The sequence below is a fragment of the Podarcis tiliguerta genome (assembly GCF_965153285.1).
Source record: "Podarcis tiliguerta genome assembly, chromosome: Z".
Taxonomy (NCBI): Eukaryota; Metazoa; Chordata; class Lepidosauria; order Squamata; family Lacertidae; genus Podarcis; species Podarcis tiliguerta.
The window spans coordinates 22,959,983-22,985,515 of NC_139553.1; the positions used below are offsets into that span (position 1 = coordinate 22,959,983).

The following is a 25,533-nucleotide window of genomic DNA, read 5'->3' on the forward strand; positions in this document are numbered from 1 at the left end:
GTAACGGCATTATTAATAGCTGTGATATCAAAAGGCACTGGCGCAACATAACTGGGAAAACAAGCAGATTTGGCAAGGTGCAAAAGGAACAAAGACAGCACAACAAGGACATTTCAAATAGCAAACTAAATGTGAATGTGGGACTTTACATGAATTGCTCTTGGGCTTTACCACTTGAGTGCCTGACTTTACTCCTGGTTTGCATTCAGCTCCCCACTCCTAACGAGCTGCCAGAGCCATCCCTGCCCATGTTCCTCACTGTCATTTCTGATCAGACAGAGCTATCACTGTAATCTGAGGGATGGGGCAACTCCCCTGTGAGAAAAGGTTTAAGCATTTACTACTTTTTAGCTTAGAAAATAGCCAAGTAGGAGTTGATGGCTGATAAGAGATGTCCAAAGTTTTCCCACAGTTTGCTTCAGAATACAGATTACAGTGGACGCTCGGGTTGCAAACGTGATCCATGCGGGATGCATGTCCTCAACCCGCAGCATCCACAACCTGCAGCGGGTTGCAATTTGGCGCTTCTGCGCAAATCGCAATTTAGTGCTTCTGCACATGCGCAACCGCTGTAACCTGTTCTGGTACTTCCGGGTTTCGGCAGTCGACAACCGGAAAAAATGTAACCTGAAGCGTCTGTAACCCGAGGTATGACTGTGTGTGTGTATATATATATATTTATACACACACACACACACAGAGAGAGAGAGAGAGAGAGAGAGAGAGAGAGACTCTGAAAGTGTGATGTAGGGGTTAGTGTGTTGGATTAAGAAGGGGAAGATCTAGGTTCAGATCCTCACTCAGCCATGAAACTCACTGGGTGACCTTCAGCCTTTCAGTCTAACCTACCTCACAGGGTTATTATGGCCTGAGCTTCTGGGACATAAGGGTACGGTAAAAACATATCGAGGGGGTGGCAGTGAGGGGAAGTTCTTTGTTGCTGATTTATATCTTGTATTATCTGTAAAAGAAAAATAAACACTTTTAAAAAGTGAAAAAGAGAAAAGTATATGATGCTGAAAAACAGTCAAACAAAAATCCACCAAATGAGCCACCCTTGCCAGACCCTGTCCCCAAACAAGATCGAAAAGCACTTTAGCTATTATTATTGCTTGGTAATTAAAATGTGCAGCCAGCCCTATGCACACTTTGGTGGGAAAGGTATCGGTCTGTGATAGAGTATCTCCTTTCCATACAGAAGGTTCGATCCCTGGCATCTCAAGTAGGAGAATGAGAATGTCACCTGAGATCCCAGAGAGCTGCTGTCAGTCAGCGTAGTCACTACTGAGGTAGATGGACCCATTGGTCTGACTTGCTAAAAGACAGTTTCCTCTATTTCTGTGGGAGTAAACCCAATAAAATACAGTGGAACATGTTCTTCTGAGTAGTCACACACAGGATTGCAAGGTTAGAACTAGGCCAAAGTGCATACAAACTCCATTATATCAGGGAAAATTCTTTGCAAACAAGTGTATATTGATCAAAATTGCAAACAAATATGTGTACATTAGGTGAACCTTTCAATAAAATGCTGAGAAATTTTCATGAACACTTATTTTTATTTTTGCAAATATGGAAATGTAGAGAACTGAATTTAAGACTGGAAATAAGAAAGTGAGAAAAAACTGAAATTATATTTGCACATTCCTGCTTGTTAGTGATAATCTTAAATTACATTTCATTTTCATTAAGCATCCAAGAGACTAAAACAGAATACAGTACACAGATACATAGTACACTCAGAAATGTTCCATCTTTCTGTTAGATTTCACATGCAAATGTTTCAGGTCTCTGCAGGACAAGCCCTGAATTTATCATCATGTTTACAACTTTCTAAAAGTCAACAGAAGAAACAGGGCATCAGTGTTGCTGAAGCTACAGGGAAGAAATAACAGCCAAGAGTATAGAGAGCTGATTAAAAACAGAAAGAAAAACAGACAGTGTAAGCATTAATTAAAATGTGGGGGGGGGGGGATGGAACAATTTTTCAATACAATTTAAGAGCCAAGATAAATGTTGTATTGTGTCTACACATATTGAAGGGACAAGCAGTAATTACGGCACAGCATTTTTATATTTTAAGTATGTTATTGACATTTTTCATTATGGATGGATGGATCGGCAGATAGACAGACGGACAGTCAGTATATTGTATATATGGAATAGGAAATATGCACACCTGTCCCTTCATGGACAGATTATCTGCATGTTCTCCTTGAGGCCTACGAAATACACATAATTGCCAGATGTTATGCATGTTAATCGCTCATATTCTCCTCTCTCTTCTTCCATTTCTCTTTCTGTAAAGAGGAATGTAAGTTGAGTTGTTAATGTGTGTAAAAATGAGCCATTGTGCACATTCACCAAGCCTCTTGGATAATGTGCAAATAATCATTCCATGAAGAGGGAATTGTGCACATTTCCTGATCAATATACATATCCCCATCAAGCTTTGGAGGATGTGCATACATTTACTAAATTCTGCATATTCTCTGGGCAATGTCCACATTCTCCAGTTAGTATGTCTCGTCTCCAACAAACGTCCTTTCCCCACAATTTCTTATTCAGAAGTTTGCAATCTGGGCTGCCAGGGCTGCTTCTGGTCCACTGCTTAACCTGACATGACCACCTCCTCACATGACCAGCTATTCAACTTAGGGAAGACTACCAAGCAAGGGAATAAATAAATAATCTATATATGGAACTGTACCCCTCTCTTCCTATGTTGATTTCCAAAATCCATTAAATGCATGTCATATGTTTGTATATTGCTTTGGGCTACATATAGGGATAATTTTATTGTGCTTAGTTTCCCATTGAATTCAATGTGAAAATGACTAACTCACTGACAAATAGAAGCTAATCACAAATAAGTGCAGTGCAACCCTATCCTTTGCATGTTTACTCAAAATTAAATCACACTGCATATACAGATTTACTCCATAGTGATTGTGTTTAGGATTGCAAGCCTTTGTTGTACTCTACTTGCTCACTGGTTCTCTAGTAACTACTGAGAAATAGTCATTTAAACAAAGAAAAAGAATCAAGTAGGTTGTTCTCCCTTTCGAACCCTTACATAATCTGTATAGTTTTGACAACCTTGCATACACATAATAGTGTTCTTCCACATCCAGAGTCAGGATGTTATTGAACCACCAGTATTTATCTAATTTACAAGCCTATCATGCACGTAAGAAGTTCTCATTGTTTACAGGTCAGGACCTTGCATTTGTCAACAGGAATATGGAAGGATGTCCCAGCCCTCACCCCGATATGTGGACCTGTGTTGGATGTGCCTCTCAGCAAAAAGATACTGGAAGTCTCTCGGCAAGGTTATAAATAGCAAAGTAACATAGGAAACTGCTGCCTGCCAATCAGACTGTTGGCAAGTTTAGTATTGTCAACATCAGTCTTCCCCTAAGACTATGTTTGATGGGGCTATTGTATTCCATAATATCTGTCAGTTGATGAAAGCTAGTCTACACTGGTTGGCAGTGACTCTCTGGGGTTTCAGGCAACCTGGAGATGCAAGGGATTGAACCTCAGACCTTCTGCATACAAAGTGAATGCTCTAGTACTGAACTCAGGAGCTCAATACTTCAAGGACTGCCTCTTTCCATATGAATTTACCCGGACCCTGAGATTACCTTCTGAAGCCCTTCTTCCTGTGCCTCCTCTTCGAGAGGTCAGGAGGGTGGCAACACGAGAACGGGCCTTCTCTGCAGTGGCTCCCCATCTGTGGAATGCTCTCCCCAGGAAAGTTCACCTGGCACCTTCATTATATACCTTTAGGCGCCAGGCAAAAATGATCCTTTTAAACCAGGCCTTTGGTTGATTTGATTGACATCTTAGGCCCTTTTAAAATGTGTTATTTTATGAGGGGGAGAGGGTTATTGGGTTGTTGTTTTTATTTTGATTATATATTTTGTGGCTTTATATTTTGCTTTTATTCTGTGAATCGCGCTGAGAACTCCGGGGATAGGGCAGTATATAAATTCAATCAATCAATCAATCAATCAATCAATCAGTCAGTCAGTCAGTCAATGCATGGAAATTTTGTAATGAGGTTAATCTTGAAAGGTTTGCGAAAAGAGCATTTGCAGAGTTTCTACTTTATTTCAGAGCCTGTAACATTTAAAGGAGAAATACATTTGTGTGTGAAGAAGGCATGTGATGTTCCGATTCAGGGGCAACTAATTATTTTGCATTTGTGGCCTGACTTTCCTTTGGGAAGCTTATGATGTCATGGTTACCCATCCAGGCACAAGACCTACTAACTGTGATCTAGGCTACTGAATAAAGTGCTTTCACACCGTTTTGAGACTGGCAGATGCTACTCTAGTGCTTTTGCTATCTGCTCCTCCATGCTCAAGACAGATACATTTTACAAATAAACAGATGCGTACTATAAAAATACCATAAGTTCCAAGTATGGATGGGGAAGTCTCTCAATTTCAGTTTCTGTCAGTTTCTTGTTTTTCAACTCCTTGGTTCAGTTCTCCACATTTCCACATCAGTTTATGATTTTTTAAAAAGTTCTCATGAAAATTCAGCAACATTTTAATATGACTTTCTTCTAAATATAAACAGCTTTGTATATAATTTTGACCTGTACACACATTTTTTACAAAGCAACTTTTCCTTATGTAGTCATGCTTATACCATTAAATAATAATAATAATAATAATAATAATAATAATAATAATAAATTTGTGTACTCCCCTTCATTCACAGATCTCAGATCGGCCCATACCAGAAAAAATACAATATAAAAACACAAAATACATAATAAAAATAAGAACAAAAACAAACCAAGAATCATCCATCCCTCAACACATTTAAGAGGGTATGAGATGTTAATCAGCCAAAAGTCAGGTTGAAGAGAAATGTTCTTGCCTGGTACCTCAAAGTGTATAATGAAGACACTACCCAAACCTCCCTGGGAAGAACATTTCACAAAGGGGGAGCCACTGCAGAAAAGGCCTGTTCTCATGTTGCCAAACTCCAGACATCTCGTGGAAGAGGCACATAAAGAAGGGCCTTAGAGGATGATTTCAAGTTTTGAGTAGGTTCATGAGGAGAGGAGTTGTCCTTGAGGGATTGCGGTTTGGAGCTGTTTAAGGCTTTATAGATCAAAAACAGCACTTTGAATTGTGCCTGGAAACTAATTGGCAGTCTGTGCAGTCAGGCCAGGATTGATGTTACGTGCTCAAACCATCTTGCCCCTGTGAGCAACCTGGCTGCTGAATTCTGCACCAGCTGAAGTTCCCAAACAGATGTAGCCGTATGTATATACACCCATTCAGACGGAGTGTAACTCTATCAGGAGCAGGCAATCTCCCACCCATCTGGTCTAACAGTGCCTCAGTCTTATCTGGACTGAGTTTCAATTTGTTGGCTCTCATCCAGTCCATTACTGAGGCAAGACACTGGTCCAGCTCTTCCACTGTGTCACCTGCAGTTGTAAAGGAGACATAGAGCTGAGTGTCATTAGCATACTGCTGACAGTGTACTCCAAACCTCTGGATTTTAATAGCATAGGGGATAAAACTGAACACTGAGGAACCCCACATTGAAGATTCCATGGGGCTGAAAAGCATTCCCCAAGTACCACCCTCTGGAAATGACCAACCAAGTAGGACTGGAACCACTGTAACGTGGTGCCACCCATCCATAACTTGGACAGTCACTCCATGGTCGATGGTGTCAAAAGCTGCAGAGATGTCAAGGAGAATTAACAGGGACATTTCTAATGCATACTTCCCCCTTGTAGTTCCTTGTTTGTACTCATTGCTTGGCTAGAAAACTGCATTGCAAATTCCAGAGAAGTGTGAGTTTCAAAGGATGACTGAATTTTGATTTGCATCTTGGTTTGGAAAGTGTGAACCAACCAGCTAACTTCACCTATAAATTTGAACTGAATGGAATTTCTCCCCAATCCTTAAACCCCAGTGATTTCCCTCAGAATAAAACAGGTCCTTTTGTGGTTTTGTATAAAAAAGAATTCCCACTTGGGGAAGTGTAAACAAAACTGTTATATTGAGTCACGGCCCCCCCCGGCTTTGTGCAGCTGAGCAGGTCCTCTCTGTCACATTCTATCATTCTTCTGAGATTCCAACATCCCTCAGGTTAATTCCATCAGGACGATTGTTGGGCTGGATTTTGTGTTCAAAATGTGTGTGTGTAAATAATAAGGAAATACCATCCCAGTGACCCTCCACACTGTTCCTCACTTTTTTCTGCATCAGCCAAAGCCCACAAGTTACTACAAAGACAAAGGTAGACTTTTCAAGGTTTTCCATTACTGGGCTATTAAAATGCAAGGTGCAGGTAACATCCATATCAAAATCCCTTTGGAGCAAAAAGCTTTCATTTTGCCAGTCCACATATTCAGTCATGACAGTTGTGGGGAAGCTTGAGCATGTGATTTTATTATTTTAGCTATTTTTTGGTTCTACACTTCCTGATTTGCCTTGCTCTGTGAGTTCCTTCACCAGATCAGAACAGGACTCAAAGTGATGCTTTGAATGATGTTTGTACCTTTCACATAATTGCTTTATACCTCTTGTTCTCTTAGGGCTAAAGCAGCAGCAACAGCCTAAAGTGTGTTGCACCCTTGCTGACTCTGAGTCTGGCAAAGTAGTGCTCCCTGCATCTGCTTCTTGGTGGCCTAGAATGGTGTTCTCTTAGTAATTAGCCATGGCCACTCTGAGAGGATCAATAAACCATGGGGTGGGAGGGTTCAGTCTTCAATCAGCAAGAAGTATTTGTTGCATGAGCAGATGGCAGCATAAAGCTTTTTGCACACCTTGTAATCACAGAACCTCCAGCGGAGATAAGTGAGCATGGATTTGCAAATCTGGAAAGTATCTTCAGCAACTACATTTCTACCTTTCCCTATTCACACAGCACTGTGATAAATTACAAAATTGATCCAAACTACTCATAATTAGGGCTTCACACAAAATACAGCTGGAGCCAAGCTTCAGGTGAGCCTGTTGTAGGCAGCCCCAGATAATCCTAGGCTGGGTTGGGCTATCCAAGGCAATATGAGGCTGTCAGTGGTTGGGAAGAAGGAGAGGCCAGTGGCCCCAAAATGCTCCCCTCATCAAACACACTGCAGTAACAGTATACCCCAGCAGAACTGAATTCTCTACTCCACAGCTAGGGAGCAGACTGGGTTTCAGTGCCGCAGGAATAACTCCATAGCAGAGGGGAAAGGAGACCTGTCTATCAGCTGAAGGAGCAGCAGCTTCAGTGAGCTCACTTCCTTCGCCCTGCCTGAAAGAACACTCAGCTCCAATGGTTTGGGACTGCAGAAGCAAGGCAAAAGGACACTTCCTGTCCCCATCCATCTGGTGCTTTGCTGCAAGTACGGGCAATACACTACTGAAACTGAAAAACACAGAGAGGGAGAAATGAATATGATAGTGAAGGAATAGTCTAAAAGGGCTGCAAACAGCTATGGACACCTCCTTCCAGTAAATGAGTTGGGGGTTCAGGATGCCATTTTGGATCCTCAAATCCAATAATTTTTACCCCAGAATCTCCCCCAGGAAATTTCTTGGCTTAGCGCTAGAAAATGACATCTGTATTAGGTGTGCAGAACAGGTGACCCATCATGTTCAGGGTAACCCTCCATGTGGGGGACCCAACAGTTGCTCAATAAGCTGTTGTCTTGTGCAAGTGGTCCTCAATTTTGGAAGGGCTTGTTAGGCTTTGCTAAGATCCTATAAAACAGGTGGACCAAAGAACAATGTTCATTGATGTAGGGGCAGAATTGAGGGAAAGTTGTGATTCATTTTCCTGAGAATTCCCCATATGATTAGAAAGTTCACCCACACAAAACTTTCGGTCTCAGGACACTTAAGCTTGTATCTACAGCTGTTTTAATCAACACATAGAGGGAAGGTAGAAAATCTAGCATTTTGAAATACAGTACAATGGAAGTTGAACATTTCAGCTTTCGAACGCTGGCAACCCAGAAGTGGATGCTTCCGTTTTCGAACGTGCCTCGGAAGTTGAATGGCTTCCGAGGTGCGTTTCTCCATTTTTTCAATGGATTTTGCTGATCAGCAATTACGCTTTGGTTGTCAAACGTTTCGGAAGTCGAACAGTCTTTCGGAGCAGATTACATTTGACAACCGAGGTTCCACTGTATGTATAGATTGTGATTTCTGCCACTGACATATTACCTGGATTTCAATTAGTATTAATGAGGTTGGATTTTCATCATGTCACAAAGTAACACACATTTTTAAATAATATTTTTATTGCACTAGTAATACATAAGAAAATCAATCTAACATGTATGTGACACACACACACACACAATTGCCCCAAGCACTGATGTGTTGATTTGTGTTTTAGATGACTTATTTTATGAATATTTTAGTGCTTTATTTGTTTTAATCCACTGGTGTAATTCCATTGCTGATCCTTGGTTGTTCATCACCCTGGGCTTTCTCAGAGGAAAGAGAGATTAATACATATATTTTATACTACTAATATTAAATATTTTAGATATTAAATATTGTGTAATGCCTAATAAGATATATGGCTGGAAAACATCCTGTACTAAAATAAATTCCACTGCATTGATTCAACAGATAAAGAATGCTATTGGGTAAATTCTTAAACAATGCTCCCATACCTGGGAAGTTAAGAAATAACTTTAGATGCTGCTGGTGTTTGACGTTTTATTATACTTTAATTCAACTGCTGCCTCTACCCTAGTACTGTGTTTGCAGATATTGTTTTCTTTTATGCTTTTCTATTATAATGATTTTATGACTGCAGTACCCATTGCACTTTGACAAAGATCATGCTTTTTCTATTGTTTGTTTATATTAAAACCAAGAGAGAGAGAGAATTTCAGTACGTTACAAATATGCTCCACTTCTCTGTATATCTTTTATCTACCTGCCTACCTTCTCTAACTTCAAAGGCAAACCTACTCATGTTTGCTTAGGAGTCCTGTTGAGTTCAATGAGACTTCCAGGTGCGTATGAATTACAGTCATAATCCTACTATATAACCCTACTATATCCAAAGCTATTACTGCATTGGCAAGTTTAGATTAACCATATTTGGAACCAAATGTGCATTCAAGACAAGTTACTATTAGAATCCCCACTAAAATATTCTAAGTTGAATGATGATATACTTCAACCATGTAATTACTAATAATATATGTTATGGTGCCCCTTTTGACCGCTCTCCTCCCAGGCCGTGTGTCATTCCAGGTCTTCTGTGGGTGGGTGAGAATGGAGGGAATGAGAAGAAAGCCCTGTTCATGATGTGTGGGAGGGGATATAATACAACTGGACTACAGCTGAAGATGAAAGACTATTATTCAAGGCAAGAGTAGCCAACATAGTGACTGATATTGTTCTGTGACCCACCCTGAAACCTCTGGGTATAGGTCAGTATATAAATTCAATAAATAATAATAATAACTCCCATCGTATCAACCTTTGGCCATGGAGGGTACCATGTTGGCTTTAAAAGGACCAGTATATTTGGATATACATTGAGGAGGTCCCATTGTAATAAGGGTCAATAGAGAGAAAACAATTAGAATGAATCATTTTAGTGACAACTAGTGAGTCATCAAGTGCAACTAAAGCCCACAAGGCATGTGTAGTGCCCTAGCAGATGCATGGCAGATGCTTTCTCACCATCAACAAAAGAGGTACAGTAGCCGAGACTGCAAAGCAAGTAAAATTGCTGCCACCATCTCCATGCTTTGTTTTGCTATTGTGCCCCACATAAGAAATGCTGAGACATCACTGGAGGGCCTAAACCACCTACTTCTGGGTGGGATGGGGAGTTGAAGGGGGGGGGGGAATTGTTGATTCGATGTGAATGGGTGTTGTTTTTTTACTAGGGAGTGGGTTTGAGGTTTTGTTTATCTGCTAATTAGTGGGTGGGAGTATTTCTTTGCTTATTATTTGAGTATTGTCAATGTCATTTGCTACTATTTACAGGGCTGGTGTGTTGTTTTTGTTTTTCCATAAGAGATGTTATGCAAAATTATATGTATCATATGAGCCCCCCTAATGTATTATATAAGCGACTAATAAGTTTAATAAACAAACAAATGGATGACATTCCTACTTCCCACCATCTTTATAGCTACAGGCAGAAAGCACACACTGAACCAATACGAACCTGGTGGGTTGCATATAGTTTAGCAAGTTAATGGTGCATCCACTTTCTCCATCTTAGAATAAATTCATATATGTGTATACATTTATCTGTAGAGAGTGAATGTCTTTGCCCCTACACTAGGCATGGTGAACTGATGTCCCTTCAGATATTGTTGAGCTGCCATCTGCCTCAGCCAGCACTGCCAACAGTCAGGGATAATGGGAACAGTAGTCCAACAACGTATGGAGGCTCACAGATTCCTTGGCTCTTCCATATGCAATTCTGCTTGAAATTCAACTTCACCAGGTTCTCTGGCTGTGTGGATACTCATTGGGCTGTTTGTCTTGCCTGATGCTCAGTATTCAGCAGCGGCATTTTACAACTGATTCCCCCCCCCCCCAACAATAGCATTCAATAGCCTCTGGCAGCTGCCCTGCAGAGGATGCCAGGATCTGGCAGTAGCCAGACATACAGCTATCAACCTTCGAAAGTATTTGACAGCAGCAATGCAGGTAGCAGCCATTATTTGATAGCATCTGACTGCTGCGTTGCAGTGGAATTTAGGGGATTTGGAACTCATTTAATTTACCTGGGCTGCAATCCTGTATCCACTTACCTGGGAGTAAGCCCCATTGAACTGAATAGCATTTATTTCTGAGTGGATTGTGAATAGGATTGTGCTGTTAGCTAAAGAAACACAATGCTGAATGCCGGCATCCAGGTTTGATCCCACAATCCAAACAGCAATATTCATGATCAAATTTTGCCATCAACACCCAAATTTAGAAATCCAAACTTGCACCTGATTTTGGGGTGGGAGGGGGAGAGATAATTTTGGGCTCTGGGCATTAAACAGCTAGATGCATAGGCTTGCAGGTCACGGTGAAAGCAGAGGTTCATATCAACACAAACCAGGCGTTTAGACAGAGATTTTGTGACTGTTTGTGGAAAGGGCTAAGGCTGCAAGGAGTCACTGCAAAACAGCCAGATCACATATAAAAGGTAAAGGTAAAGCGACCCCTGACCAGTCGTGACCGACTCTGGGGTTGCGGCGCTCATCTCGCTTTATTGGCCGAGGGAGCTGGCGTACAGCTTCCAGGTCATGTGGCCAGCATTACTAAGCCGCTAGGTTGGCAGGAGCAAGGACCAAGCAATGGGAGCTCACCCTGTCGCGGGGATTCGAACTGCTGACCTTCTGATTGGCAAGTCCTAGGCTCTGTGGTTTAGACCACAGCACCACCCATGTCCAGGTAGCTTAATGTGTGTTTTAAAAGAAAGTTGTCTCTTATATACAACAGCTGGGATAGCTCAGTTGGTAGAGTGTGAGAATATTAATCTCAGGGTCATGGTTTCAAGTCCCACATTGGGCAAAATATTCCTGCATTGCAAGGGGTTGGACTGGATGACCCTCATATTGCCTTTTGACTTTACAAATTCCATGATTCTATGATATCATCTTAAGCATAGCTTCAGTCCCAAGGGTTTTGAATATACCTAAAAATCACTATACCCAAACCCCTGGAACTGCTCCACTGTTAGCAAGCGAATGGGGAAGAGGGAGAGAGAATCTCACATGTTCCCAGAACTTGTGCACCAAGTGGGTCTTGCCCAGCAAGCAAGACAAAGCGCTTAAAAGCTCTTTTCATGCCAGGTAGCCCAAGCAGACCTAGCAGGCAAAGAGCTTTTATGCTCTCTGCCTTGTTTGGAAGGAAAGGCCATCTCAACACACCAGCTGTGGAAACCTAGAGATGCTCATGTGAGATATGACAGGTACTCAGATGGCATGAGATCTCTCAAAAGCACCTCAGAGCCAGTGCACCAAGCAGCCCTTGCCCCCTCCCCCTAGCAAAGTGAGGAGCTTAAAAACCTCTTCCTGCACCAGGTAAATCGAAGCAGACCCAGCACAAAATAACATTTATGCTCCTCACCTTGCTTGGCTTTAACTTGCGGAATTCCAACCAGCCTGCCTTCAAATACATATGGTTGAAATCATGTATGTTAAATGTGCATAAGATGTGTTATGTGCAGATAGAGAACTCATTCTCTGCTTGAGAATCCTTAGGTGGCCAATACAACACCAGCACAAGAGGGAGGTCTCAGCTGCCTCATGGGAACCATTGCAAAACAATCTGCAGAGGAAAAGGTCCTATTGGGATGTTGTGTGTGTGGAAAACTGGTATGGGTGACAGAGTATCCTAAAAGATGGCATTTGGGCAGTGGCAGCCCTACATTTTTGGGGGGCCCTGAAGCTCATCGCAACCAGCAACGAGGCTGGGGTGACCACTGTTCAGTGGGATTGTTCCACGACAGATCATCACGGATTTTTTAATTAAAAAAATTAACTGCCATATCTCAGATTTTGATTAAAATTGTTGTACTGGCTTATCTCGTTTTACATGAAGCACATTTTACAAAATACTGTTTTCCTGGTTTTTCTAGCAACGTGTTCATGTACGGTTTCATCATAGGTGAGTTTCCTTGCAATGCCATTTTCTGGAGACGATATGCATAAAGATTCAAGTGCTCTTCAGCAGAACAACCAACTTACTGCCACACTCTACTTGTACAACCTCATCTGTGCTAATGACTCTTAAACTTTGGGATAGTTGAAATATCTAAAACAAAAAATTAAGCAAATTGTGTTGTGTGACTCAAGTTGGGTCTATTAGACCTAACATTTTAAAGCAATGTGGTCTAAACTGCTTCTGGGTCATCTCCAGGATTACGGGCCCTGAAGCTGAAGATTCATTCGTTTCATGGTAGACACACCCCTGAATTTGGGCAACTGGTTGGATCTCTCAACTGAAGGACTCCACAGGGCAGCATTCAGTGCAACATTCTGTTACTGGCAAAAAATAAGTAAAATGTAGCCCATTGCTCTAGCGGCTTTTGTACATCTTAGGCAGAATACTGAAAGGCAGAAGCAATTTTACTTCTTAGAAAAATGACTAAGCATGGCCTACACACATTCCCCTTCTATCTCTTTATTTGAAAGAGCTAAAGATTTACTTTGCAGATGAAAGATGAACTTTGAGGGAAGGCTAGGAAGGCCAACACTCCAACACTGCCGCCTACTCTCACCCCCATGACCACAGCCATGACTCAGACACAATACCTGTTCAATATGCAATCAAGGCCACATATTCAAGTGTGCTCTATTGTGTGAATATATCAGTTCAGTCCTTGATCCCCAACCTACTTTTGATATGACTTTCTTTTTTCTCCATGAATGCATGACTCTAAGAATACAAGAAGCTACCTTTTTCTGAGTCAGACCACTGATGCATCCAGCAAATTGCTGCCTACGCTGGCCTACCACAACCCTCCATGGTTTCAGCCAAGTCTCTCGCAGCCCTGCCTGGGGATGCCAGGGACTGAAGCTGATAGCTTACAGAGGAGATGCTCTACCACTGAGCTATGTCTCCTTCTACTCTGAGGCAGTGGAAACCATTTCTGCTAAAGGGCAAGCTGTTTTGTAGTCCAGCTGCCCTGTGCAAATCCAAAATATTGCTGGATGTGTTTTTTTTGAGATGCTGAGCTTATCTTTGGCTTCACATTGGACAATCTGGTTTGCCCCATTCATACAAAGCAGCCTGTTTACCTCATCCGGTGTTGTGTCTTCCTAGTGTCAGAGTGTATCCATTAAGGGATGTGTTGTTTCAGGTTGAGTCTAAGTGACAGATAAAACACTTTTGGTAGCAAGATTTCCTGGAAAGGATGGGAACTGGTTGAAACAAGGTTTAACAATACTGAAAAAGCTAACTGGGGAATAGGGACGGGCTCAGTCCCCGGTTCTGTCCCATTGCAGTGCCAGTGGTACTCAAGTCAGTCCTCTCAGCTCCATGTGTAATAATAAAAACATGCACAAACTTAAACTGTAAATAGTTGGTGCAGAAATTTAATGCAAAATACACACCTTTCTGTACTTTTTGGTGCTTTTGCCTATGAAATATGCATTTCATTTGCATTTCTTATTTTTGTGTGCACATTTCCTGCATCACAAAATCTGGAGAGTGTGTTAACTGATGGGGAGTTGTGTTCTGATCCACATGCAAGCTCAAGAACACCTGATGACAATTGTTCCACTGTAAAAAAAACAACATATTAAACAATTGCCTTCCCATCCCTCCTGGGGACAGGTATAGTTTAGAAGGAGGAGAAGGAGGAGGAGGTACCCCACCCATCTTACTGGGTTTCCCCAGCCACTCTGGGAGGCTTCCAGCAGAGTATATAAAAACACAACAACAACAACAATAACAACAACACAACAGCATATCACACATTAAAAGCGTTCTGATACAAGGCTGCCTTCAGGTGTCTAAGGAAGCTCACATAATTATTTATCTCTTTAACATCTGATGGGAAGGCAGTCCACAGGGTGGGCATGACTACTGAGAAGGCCCAGTGGTCTATTTCAGTATAAGGCAGCTTCCCATGTCACTATATGTGTGTGACCATTTCAGGATTATGTTTCTGCAGTGTCTTCTAAATAGGTGAGTTCATTCTATAGCTTACTGTTCTAAGCACCATTTATATAATAATAATAATAATAATAATAATAATAATTATTTTTATTTATACCCCGCCCTCCCCAGCCAAGGCCAGGCTCAGAGCGGCTTACAAGCAATAATAAAAACAAGATGAATGATTACAATTTAAAAACGAAAGTAAAATACATTAAAATAATGGAACATTAAAATATTAAAATGTAGCCTCATCGTAGGAGGAGAAGGAAAAGAAAAAAGAAAGAGTGGGAGGGAGGGAGTCAAATTGGCTCCAAGCCAAAGGCCAGGCGGAACAACTCTGTCTTACAGGCCCTGCGGAAAGAAATCAGATCCTGCAGGGCCCTGGTCTCATGAGGCAGAGCGTTCCACCAGGCCGGAGCCAGAGCTGAAAAGGCCCTGGCTCTGGTTGAAGCCAATCTAACTTCCTTAGGCCCTGGGACCACTAGGGTGTTGTTATTTATGGACCTTGAGGCTCTCCGTGGGGCATACCAGGAGAGGCGGTCCCGTAGGTACGAGGGTCCTAGGCCGTGAAGGGCTTTAAAGGTCAGAACCAGCACCTTAAATCTGACCCTATACTCCACCGGGAGCCAGTGCAGCTTGAAAAGCACTGGGTGAATATGCTCCCATGGCAGAGACCCCGTGAGGAGCCTCGCTGCAGCATTCTGTACCCGCTGGAGTTTCTGGGACAGCTTCAAGGGCAGCCCTGCGTAGAGCGAATTACAGTAGTCAAGCCTGGAGATGACCGTCGCATGGATCACTGTGGCCAGGTCTAGGACGATGTTTACCAAAAATCATAATCTTGGTTTTAGAGTAATTTATATATAGGCTTTCCTGTTTGCAGTAGGTGCTGAACACCTCCAAGGGATTTTTGAGGCCCAATATGGAAAGAGAGGAGTACTAAATCATCTGTATACATCAGGATCGAGATCTTTCTGTTCCTAATTACTGGAGAAGGGGAGTTTGCATTGGCTAAATATGGTACCAAATCATTAATATAAACATTTTTTAAAAGTGGGAGCCAGAATGAAAGCGTGCTTCACTCCTCACTATGTTTTAATAGCACCAGTCCTTACTCTGAGCGTCATTTCTGTGTTGCAGTATAGTTCTTGGATCAATAGCAGAAGCCTGCAGTTGATGTTGGCAATTTAAAATTTCTCCCATAGTCTATTTGGATTAATAGAGTCTAATGCGGCTGAAAGATCAATAAAGGCTACATAAATATTATTCTTAATGTTCTTAGTATATCTCCTTATAATACGGCTCAGAGTAAAACATTTGTTCAATGGTTATTGTTTCCTCCCCTGAATCCCACTTGTTCCTCATATTGGTAATGTGGGAAAGAAACAGTTTGACTGAAAACAAATTTCCTAAATGCCTCAGTTCCACTTTGAAAATATGACCAGGTAATTCAGAACTTCAGGATCAAGGGAGTCATTGCAATGTTAGTATTTGTCCTTAGGAGTAACCAGTAATTCCAGCAACAAATGAAAGTGTCTCAGTTGCTGTGACGGTTTTCTGGGAAATGCAACAGACTTACTGATAAATCCAGGTTTCCATGATGGGAATAGGGTGGAGGCAAAGTTATAAATAAGTGCACAGTTTAAAGAGAGGACAGTTTGTAAACCTGTCGTGCAGAGGTTAGACAACTCTCCAGGTTTCAAGACATCCTGAACTTGCCTTTAGCTTCCCAATGCACCCAGTCCTTGTAACTGCCGGTAAGTGCCAAGGGAGACAGACAGCATATCCTGGAAAATGCGGCATCCTGTTGCAGAGCTAAATAAATAAAAAGACGCACAGGAAGTATGATCTGCCAGAGATGTAAGATGGTTGTGCTTTCCTTCCCCTTAAATAAAGAGAGAGAGAGAGACTTTCTGACTTTGTGGTATAAACACTTGGTCTGATTTAGTTTTGTTTCTATTACAATTTCCGATTCAAAGTCCACTACAATCTTTGTTGTGCTCATGACAACCTCTGCAGCAAGGAGTTCTTCCTTATCCTCCACCTTATTGTACAATTGGGAAACTGGCTGTGATGCCCCCAGCATACCCACCAGAAGGGATGAGCAGCTGTGTAATAAAGAAACCTCATTTCTGCAAGGAAGATCTGTTGAATCAATGTCCATTTATTCCAAATATAAAGACAATGGTGGCAGTGGTGGCAATGGTTCTCCAAGAGAAAACATCTTGCTGAAGCTAAGCAGGTCTGCATTTGGTCAGTGCCTGGATGGATGACCAGCTAGGAATTACATGCATGCCCACATACACTGATCCAATTTGCAAAGGAGGTTTTAGGATGGCATGACCAGTGCGGCGGCACTGAGTGCCATGCTGCAGGCGACAGGCTTTGCACAGAATGCCGCTGAAATTTGAGAGCCCAAAGACTGTTACTGCAATCTGGGGTCCAATCTGGTACCTGGGATTAGATCCAAAGTGGGCTGATGCAGGGCTGACCCAACATGAATCCTGTCCCTGAATTGATTTGGGTTGGGTGTTGTTTCCCCAGTGCATTTGCTGTGGATGCAAGCTCATGAAGCAAAGTTCAATCCTGTTGGGTGCTGTTTCACCAGTGCATTCCCCACAAGGGGTAAACTGGCGAAGCAGACTCTGTTGTGGCTTCCTGCATCCCCTACTACCATCACCACCCTCCTGGTCTTTTGGCAGCCCTGTATCAATCCAGGTGGGCCATCTCAACCTGGGGAGATCCAGGGCTGCCAGAACCCAATCAGCCAGAAGCCCAAACCCAGCTGAAATGGCCTTATTTGGTTCATGATTCAAGCCTCAGCTAGAACCAGTGCACAAGTGTATTAGAAATGTAATAAATGCTGTGTATTGACTTAGCAAGATTTATATGCCACTTAAAGGTAAAAAGGTACCCCTGCCCGACTCTGGGGTTGCGTGCTCATCTCGCTTAAGAAGCTGGGAGCCAGCGCTGTCCGAAGACACTTCCAGGTCACGTGGCCAGCATGACGAAACTGCTCTGGCGAGCCAGCACCAGCGCAGTGCATGGAAACGGCGTTTACCTTCCTGCTAGTAAGCGGTAGCTATTTATCTACTTGCACTTAGGGGTGCTTTCGAACTGCTAGGTATATATGCCACTTACCGGTAATTAAAAAAAAAAAAAGGCTTCTAACTGGTTTACATAACATACAATAAAAATATTTTATATAAATTATAATAAAAACAGGCCTCAAAACTAGTAGACATAATAAAGTTATCAAAACTTCATCTGAAAACAATATAGCATTGGGTTAGGCTGGGGGTTGCAGAGAGTAGGTGTTGCTACACTGAAGGATTGATTTTTTTGCAAATGCAGAATGCTTATTACCCAGGACATGTAAATGTGGTAGTTCCACATACTGAAGCAGCTGAATGTGGAGTAAGGAAACTGTCCCAAACTGCTCAGGTCTTCATATATACTAAGTAACATAATGAATTTGACCCGGTAACAAATTGGAAGCAGTGGCAGATCTCTGAACAATATACTGATAGGATCTCACCCACTTCTATCAGTGACCATTCTGTACTAACAAGTTTCTGGACCAAGAACAAGTGGAGCTCCACAAAGAGTCAACTGCAAGAATAACAAGGGGCAGCTATTCCAGCAGTGGGGGAAGCTCCATTGGCTCTGCTTTGACAGGCTAGCCCCATTAGGCCTGCTCTCCCCTCAGCTGTCATCTGGAGGCAATTATTCCCCCAGACTGCCTCAGTGGGAGAGACAGAAAGCAGAAGGCTCACTCCATCACATTTGTGGGGAGCCCAGCTCCACCAGGCATTTTCTGCCCCGGAACTGGGCCAACTGGGCAGTTCAGAGACTGGTGCCTGAGCTTTGGTTTTGATTTTCCTCTTCCCTCCCTGTCCAGTTTTCCTTGTGTGTTGTGGGGTTTTAGGTTGTAAGCCTGCAGGAAGAGACCACCTTGTCTTGATTAATTGATTGATTGGTTGCATGTAAGTCACCCGGGAAGCCTTTTTGGCTGAAGAGAGGGGTACAGGTGCTCCAAATTAATTAAACAAGTAAATCAAATCTTTGGACTACATGGTGGAAGATAGCCAGATTATGAAATGCAATAAATAAATAAATACACCTTCTTATGACTGAAATTCGTTAGAAGAACACGGTGAAAAGAAGCATAGGATGAGGACTCAGAGGAAGGGGAACTTGAAGATGAGAAAAGACTGAATCCGGAGCTCTGCTGCCTCCAGGGCAGAAGATGGTGGCAGTGGTGGGTGTTTTTCCTTTCCCCTCCTTTTCTGTGACCTTAAAATTAAAAAAAAAAGAACCACAAGAAAATTATTTCCCCTTCTATTGTTCCCAGTGGGAGAAAGCTTGGCTTTGCCCTAATAAGGGCACATATGTTCCAAAGGTGGCCTTCATAAGTGAGCTTTGCTTACTTGACCATAAACCAGAACAAAATCACTACAGATTAAAACCGCTTACAAAACCACGAGTCACAACAAGACCTATAATTGGAGAAGCAGGAAAAAAGTTATCAAAACCCAAACCTCCTGTTTTAATTGTTGTGCTGTTTCAATGGGTTCATTTTATTGCATATTTCAGTTGTGGTTTTTTATGGTTGGAATGAATTCTTTCATTGTGCATTTTAATTATGTGTGTTTTTATTCTTTAGTTGGCTTTACACTTTTAAACAACTTAGGACCTAGAAGCCATAACATAAATAGTGTATAGATCCCTCTGAACAAATTAAGATGAGCTTTGAAATGCACTCAGAATAATATCATGTCACACACATTTCCCAATGTGATATACAAGACACAATAAAACTGCTAAAAGCAGTCAAGGCAACACAGGAAACAGAAATATGTTTAATAAACAATATAAACATTCATGTCAGAGACCCAGTCATGCAACTATCAAAGCCCACTGAAACAAAAATTACTTTTTTTCTGGAAAGTACAGATAGGGTGACACAAAACCCCACACATACACTAAGTAGAATAGAAGCATTACCACCCCACCCCACTCACCATTCCCCCTCCCCTTTCCCCCCTTTTCTTCCTAATATAACACTAATGTCTCACAGCAAATGAAACTGATCTGTAGAAAACATAACTTGAAAAAGAGGCATTGCACATACTTTTGTAAACCAAGAAATCTTTAATAAAAATATATTTTTTTAAAAAAGTAAATAAATGCAAAAAAACAACAACCCCAAAAAACTTTATACTGACAGCTCTGTTCCTGAGCTTATGCCATAATAAATTTGTTAGCCTTTACAGTGCCAAAAAATAAAAATAAAAAAGTGACTGCAGAATATCTGCTGAATTCACTACGACTACATCTGAAAGGCATGATTGGAGGACTCTGTTTGGAGAAAATAAGCGGCCCAGCTGGTTGTTTTGTGCAATACGTGCTAATAGACATGATCAGTCTAGTTCCCTCAAAATCTGATTACCACATCAATCTGAAAATGGCATCCTGAAGTAAAATGTTGACTTGTGGTCAGGAATCTCAGTTTGTTTGGTGTTACGTGAAAGACCTCAGGTGGAAACTGTGTTAACTACTTACCTTTGGTCCTGACGGAAGTTTTTTTGGGGGTGGGGTGGAGGCAGGGTCACCCTGGGCCTGCCCTGTAGGCAGAGACTAGAGATTGTCTTTCTACAGCACTACCTGCTAAGCTTTTAAGAAAATGAATCATGCTTCTGGGTTGTGTTTATAAGTCTAGTATAATCAAGTTAATAAGGGAGGTTGCAATTGTTTTTCTTCTCAGCTTTTCATGACTCGTCTGGAATTGCTGATTAGAACATATGTGCCTGTTAGATTGTCTCATTATGTATTAATCAACTCTGTTTTCAGATCAGAACCAAGTAAACCACTAAATGGAGCTCCCCCCCTCCCCGCCATCAAAGCTAAATGGCACATTCAGCGCATTTTCTATTTTGTATGGGAGCCACCAATTTAGGAGTGATATTTTAACTGGAAAATGTGCATACTCAAAAGTACAATAGAATCTGACATCCCATTATATACAGAGGGGAGTATTTCCAGTGCCTCACCTAGGAAAGTTGCTTTAGAATAATGATTACTGCATTAGCCCTTTATGCCAGAAAACTGCAAGTCGTATGTATTTGATGCTAAGACTTGATGCTTCTTATTATTGATTGTCCTATGCCTGTGATATATATTGTTAGCACTTGTTTAAAAAAGGGGGGGGGGGAGAGAAAGTGCAGATAGGGGCTTCCAGGGTTCCATCCCCTAACACTGTCTCTTCTTAGATTGAATGGAATATGTCTTTAACAATAAACTAGGATGGAAAACTTTGTAACATCTCTTAAATAGTGCCCACTGTGAAATTTAATCACAAATATTTTACTTTTGGAAGCAACCTGTTTCAATACTTCCCCCACCCTCGGTGTTTAGCGTGTTAAACAGGGAGTGTGTTTAAAAGGGAGTTAGTAAAGGCTCAGCAGCAGACAGAGTGGCATGACTGCCACTCACCTGACCTCCCTCCAGCTGAGTCAATTCAGCATACAGTGGTACCTCTGGCTGCGAACGGGATCCGTTCCGGAGGCCCGTTCGCAACATGAATAGAACGCAACCCGCAGTGGCGTTTCTGCGCATGCGCGTGACATCATTTTGCACATCTGTGCATGCACGAGCGGCAAAACCCGAAAGTAACCCTTTCCAGTACTTCTGGGTCACCACAGGGCGCAACCTGAAAAAATGTATCATGAAGCAAACGTAACATGAGGTATGACTGTACTGGGGTGGAGAGCAGGAGGAGCACCGTGGCATCAAGTTCAGCTTGGTACAAACGCACCAGCAGGAGTACTGGATTTGTTCTGCTGCAATGTTTGCACTGCGCCACACTGGTGGCAGCTTAACCCCTCCCACTCTCTATCACAGTACACAGCAGGCACTCTGCTGGATGGTGCTGCCCCTCCAGGCCACCTGCTGCTTTTTTGTTTCTTTTGATTAGTTGCTTATTTCTGTTTCTTACACAGTCTTTCGGTTAACAGGTGACTACAGGTTTGTGAAGTTATATAAATGGGTGTTTAATTTATTTTAAGAGACAGGTGTAAACATTACAAAGATAATTAAAATTAAGAACAAATATAATGATACAAGACTAAGTGTCCATTTTAATTTCCATTACCACTGGACAAAAAGCATCACGAACATTATCATCCCAAGGATTTATTATTTTTAAAAAGCAGTTTTTCTGTAAACATGATTGCCTTGACACCTTGCAAAAAATATGTTAGTATTTTTATAGTGCTATTTCCCACAAAATTATGTTTAACTATTCAGAGATTTGAGGTTTGTGATTATTTTCAACAAAGAGCAATGCACATTCTAGTTGCTGTTCAAAGCGTTGCTATTAAATGTCTGATTCCCTCCTTTATACGACGTAACACAGTTGTCAAAGTGCAAGTATCATTTCATGGACTATAACTAAAATTTCTTGCATATCAGGTGCAATGCTTGAGTATGGCCTAGAAACTGTTTCAATACGCCTTTGTGTTTTTGTTTCTTTGTTTTTTAAAAAAGCTTTTTAGCTGTTGTAGGTTGACAGCCAGAAAAGAAGGCATAGCAATGCAATATGACCAACCACGCCCTAGGCCAACCTCTCTCACCACCAAAGAAATACAAGTGAATAGAAAATGAAACTTTAAAAAAAGAGACAATGCACATATTTTTGTAAACTAAGAAATCTTTAATAAAAAATATATTCCCCACTCACTCTTCCCTTGGTCAAGAGGTGGTGAGGGTGGTTAACCCTCCCCCCTTGAAAAATACATAGAGCTGAAAGAGGAAAGGATTGTTAAGGATCAGCTTAATTCTACTGCATCCAGCTTTTACCAGATCCCTTGGAAAAGTGAAATGTGTGTGCACACAACTAGTCTCCTAGAAGAGGGGGTGATCTTGAGGACAGGTGGAGTCCGGGGGTGGAATTGACCAGAAGGGGTGTCACCCACTGCACTCACTCAAAAATTCAATAATTCTTCCCTCCTTAATTATTTTGTAAGATAGATGAAACATTATTCACACCACTGAGCAGTTTTCCCACCCACACCCCAGACTTGTGTCTTTTTTCCACCTTCGCCACATCAAGCAGCTGGTCCTTACCTCTCCCGCCCCAACGTGGCCACAGTGATCCATGCAACGGTCATCTCCAGGCTTGACTACTGTAATTCACTCTACGCGGGGCTGCCCTTGAAGCTGTCCCAGAAACTCCAGCGGGTGCAGAATGCTGCAGCGAGGCTCCTCACGGGGTCTCTGCCATGGGAGCATATTCACCCAGTGCTTTTCCAGCTGCACTGGCTCCCAGTGGAGTACAGGGTCAGATTTAAGGTGCTGGATTTGACCTTTAAAGCCCTTCACGGCCTAGGACACTCGTACCTACGGGACCGCCTCTCCCAGTATGCCCCACGGAGAGCCTCAAGGTCTTAAATAGCAACACCCTAGTGGTCCCGGGCCCTAAGGAAGTTAGATTAGCCTCAACCAGAGCCAGGGCCTTTTCAGCTCTGGCTCCAGCCTGGTGGAACGCTCTGCCTCATGAGACCAGGGCCCTGCAGGATCTGATTTCTTTCCGCAGGGCCTGTAAGACAGAGTTGTTCCGCCTGGCCTTTGGCTTGGAGCCGATTTGATTCCCTTCTCCTCTTTCTTTTTTCTTTTCCTTTCCCCTCCTGCGATGAGGCTACATTTTTATATTTTAATGTTTCAATATTTTAATGTTGTATTTTAATTTTGTTTTTAAGTTGTATTCATTCAACTTGTTTTTATTATTGCTTGTTAGCCTCCCTGAGCCCGGCCTTGGCTGGGGAGGGTGGGGTATAAATAAAAATTGTTGTTGTTGTTGTTGTTGTTGTTGTTGTTTTGGGGGGTATATTCTTTGACATATTGTTGACACAATAGTATTTTATTATTACTATTATTTATTGAACTGAAAAGTCCCTTGTCACTTAAAGGTTTCAAACAACTGACTTTGAAGAAGAATATATGCACATATGCCATAGGAGGAAAAAAAGGGGTGTGTGTCATATAATACTTTCATATTTCATATAATATACAGCTGATGGGGGGAAACAAAAACAACACACTAGCCCCATAAACAGTAACAAAAAACATTAGAAATACTCAAACAATAAACAAGGCAATACTTCCACTCACTAATTAGCAGATAAACAAAACCTCAACCCCCTCCCTAGTCCAAAAACCATTCACAACCATGAGTCCAGGATCACCCAGTGCATTGGTGCATTAGTGGTGGGTTTATATTGGACCACCCATAAATCGTTCCACTCTATTATCTTTTCTGCAACGCTTCCCCAATGTTCCTGCACTATTGCCATCAGGAGGGAAACTCTTGCACTATAGCACAACAAAAGCGGGAGAGAGAAACCAATCCCGGAACATTTGTGGTATGAAAGGGTACAGGATTTGAGCCCAAAGCAATGGGACATGCACTGGATTGGAATCGAAGCAGTATGCCCATCCTGAAACTGTTGCAGGTGCAAACAGTATTGAAAGCAGAACCACATATAAACTCCCCAATACCATCATGAGCACAAGTCATCATGAATGAGCACTGAAAAAGGACTTCTGGAGGGGCTTCAGTGCAGGGAAAGTGGCAGAGCTCAATTGGGACCACAGGACTACTTTTATCCCCCATCAGGGGTGGGCTGGAGTAGCACAAATCCTGTTCTCAGTGGAAGGAAGGCTCCCGTTCACATCAGCCTAAAACTCTTGCCCAAAGATGCATCAGAAAATCTGTCTATGAGATATTCCTTGAAGCAATGTAATTGCAAATTGAACAGAAATGGAAAAGGGGAAATACCCACAGCTATTTTTGCCTTTGACTCTGATGTTTCCTTGCAGGAAGAAACCTCTAGCTAGATAATAAATGAATGATATAAATCATGGAGCTACAGAGTAGGAGATTAGTAGAGACAATGAACTGGTTTATTCTTGAGCTTTTTTAAGGAAAAATGTAGAGCTTTTTTAAGGCCAGGGCAAAGCTCCATCTTTCAGAAATTCCCCCCAGAAATTCCATCTTTGAAATCCTGGTAATGGCCGGACATATGGCAGCCCTATACTTTGTTCATGCATAATGTTAAACCAAACCATGACTTATCATGGTTTGGTCACTTTAGTTCTCCTCTAGTCTTGCTACTGCTATTGCACTAGTGTTAACTAACCCATGGTTTGGTTTAGCATATCATCTGAATTCAGGATCATGGTTTGTTACTGGTTTGCAGCTTGTGGTTTCTTTGGAGAGACAAACTGTGAGCCCAGGTTTGGATAACATGCATAGTTAAACTGCGGCTTAGCCTAACAGCAGCAGTACTGGAAGGGAAGCAGACAGGCTCCAATCTCGTCTATGGGAATCCATACAGTCACACATCCATACTAAACCATGGTTAAGTTTATAGGTAAAGGTAAAGGCACCCCTGACCATTAGGTTCAGTTGTAACCGACTCTGGGGTTGCAGCGCTCATCTCACTTTATTGGCCGAGGGAGCCAGCATACAGCTTCTGGGTCATGTGGCCAGCATGACTAAGCTGCTTCTGGTGAACCAGAGCAGCACACGGAAATGCCATTTACCTTCCCGCTGGAGCGGTACCTATTTATCTACTTGCACTTTGATGTGCTTTTGAACTGCTAGGTGGACAGGAGCTGGGACCAAGCGATGGGAGCTCACCCTGTCACCGGGATTCAGACTGCCGACCTGCTGATCAGCAAGTCCTAGGCCCTGTGGGTTAACCCACAGCGCCACCTGCGTAGTTACATGCAAACTAAGCTAATATCTGCTGGATGTGAAATGCTATTGAGGATTATAATTAGAGGAGGAGGTAAAAGCCTTCTCATTTCAAGTTAAAAATCCAGCAGGGAGTGCTGCATGCCTTTGGAGAAGCTT

At 42.1% G+C, this 25,533-nt stretch overlaps 2 protein-coding genes across 2 annotated transcripts in view; one reads left to right on the forward strand and one right to left on the reverse strand.

The window, feature by feature from the left end:
- LOC310669944 (craniofacial development protein 2-like) overlaps nucleotides 1-25,533 on the forward strand; it is a gene marked incomplete at its 3' end in the record, with an annotated part of 710,849 nt that overhangs the window by 376,354 nt on the left and 308,962 nt on the right. The window lies entirely within an intron of this gene.
- The window catches only part of LOC310669435 (vascular endothelial growth factor receptor kdr-like), a 231,540-nt gene that overhangs the window by 205,876 nt on the left and 131 nt on the right, over nucleotides 1-25,533 (reverse strand). The window lies entirely within an intron of this gene.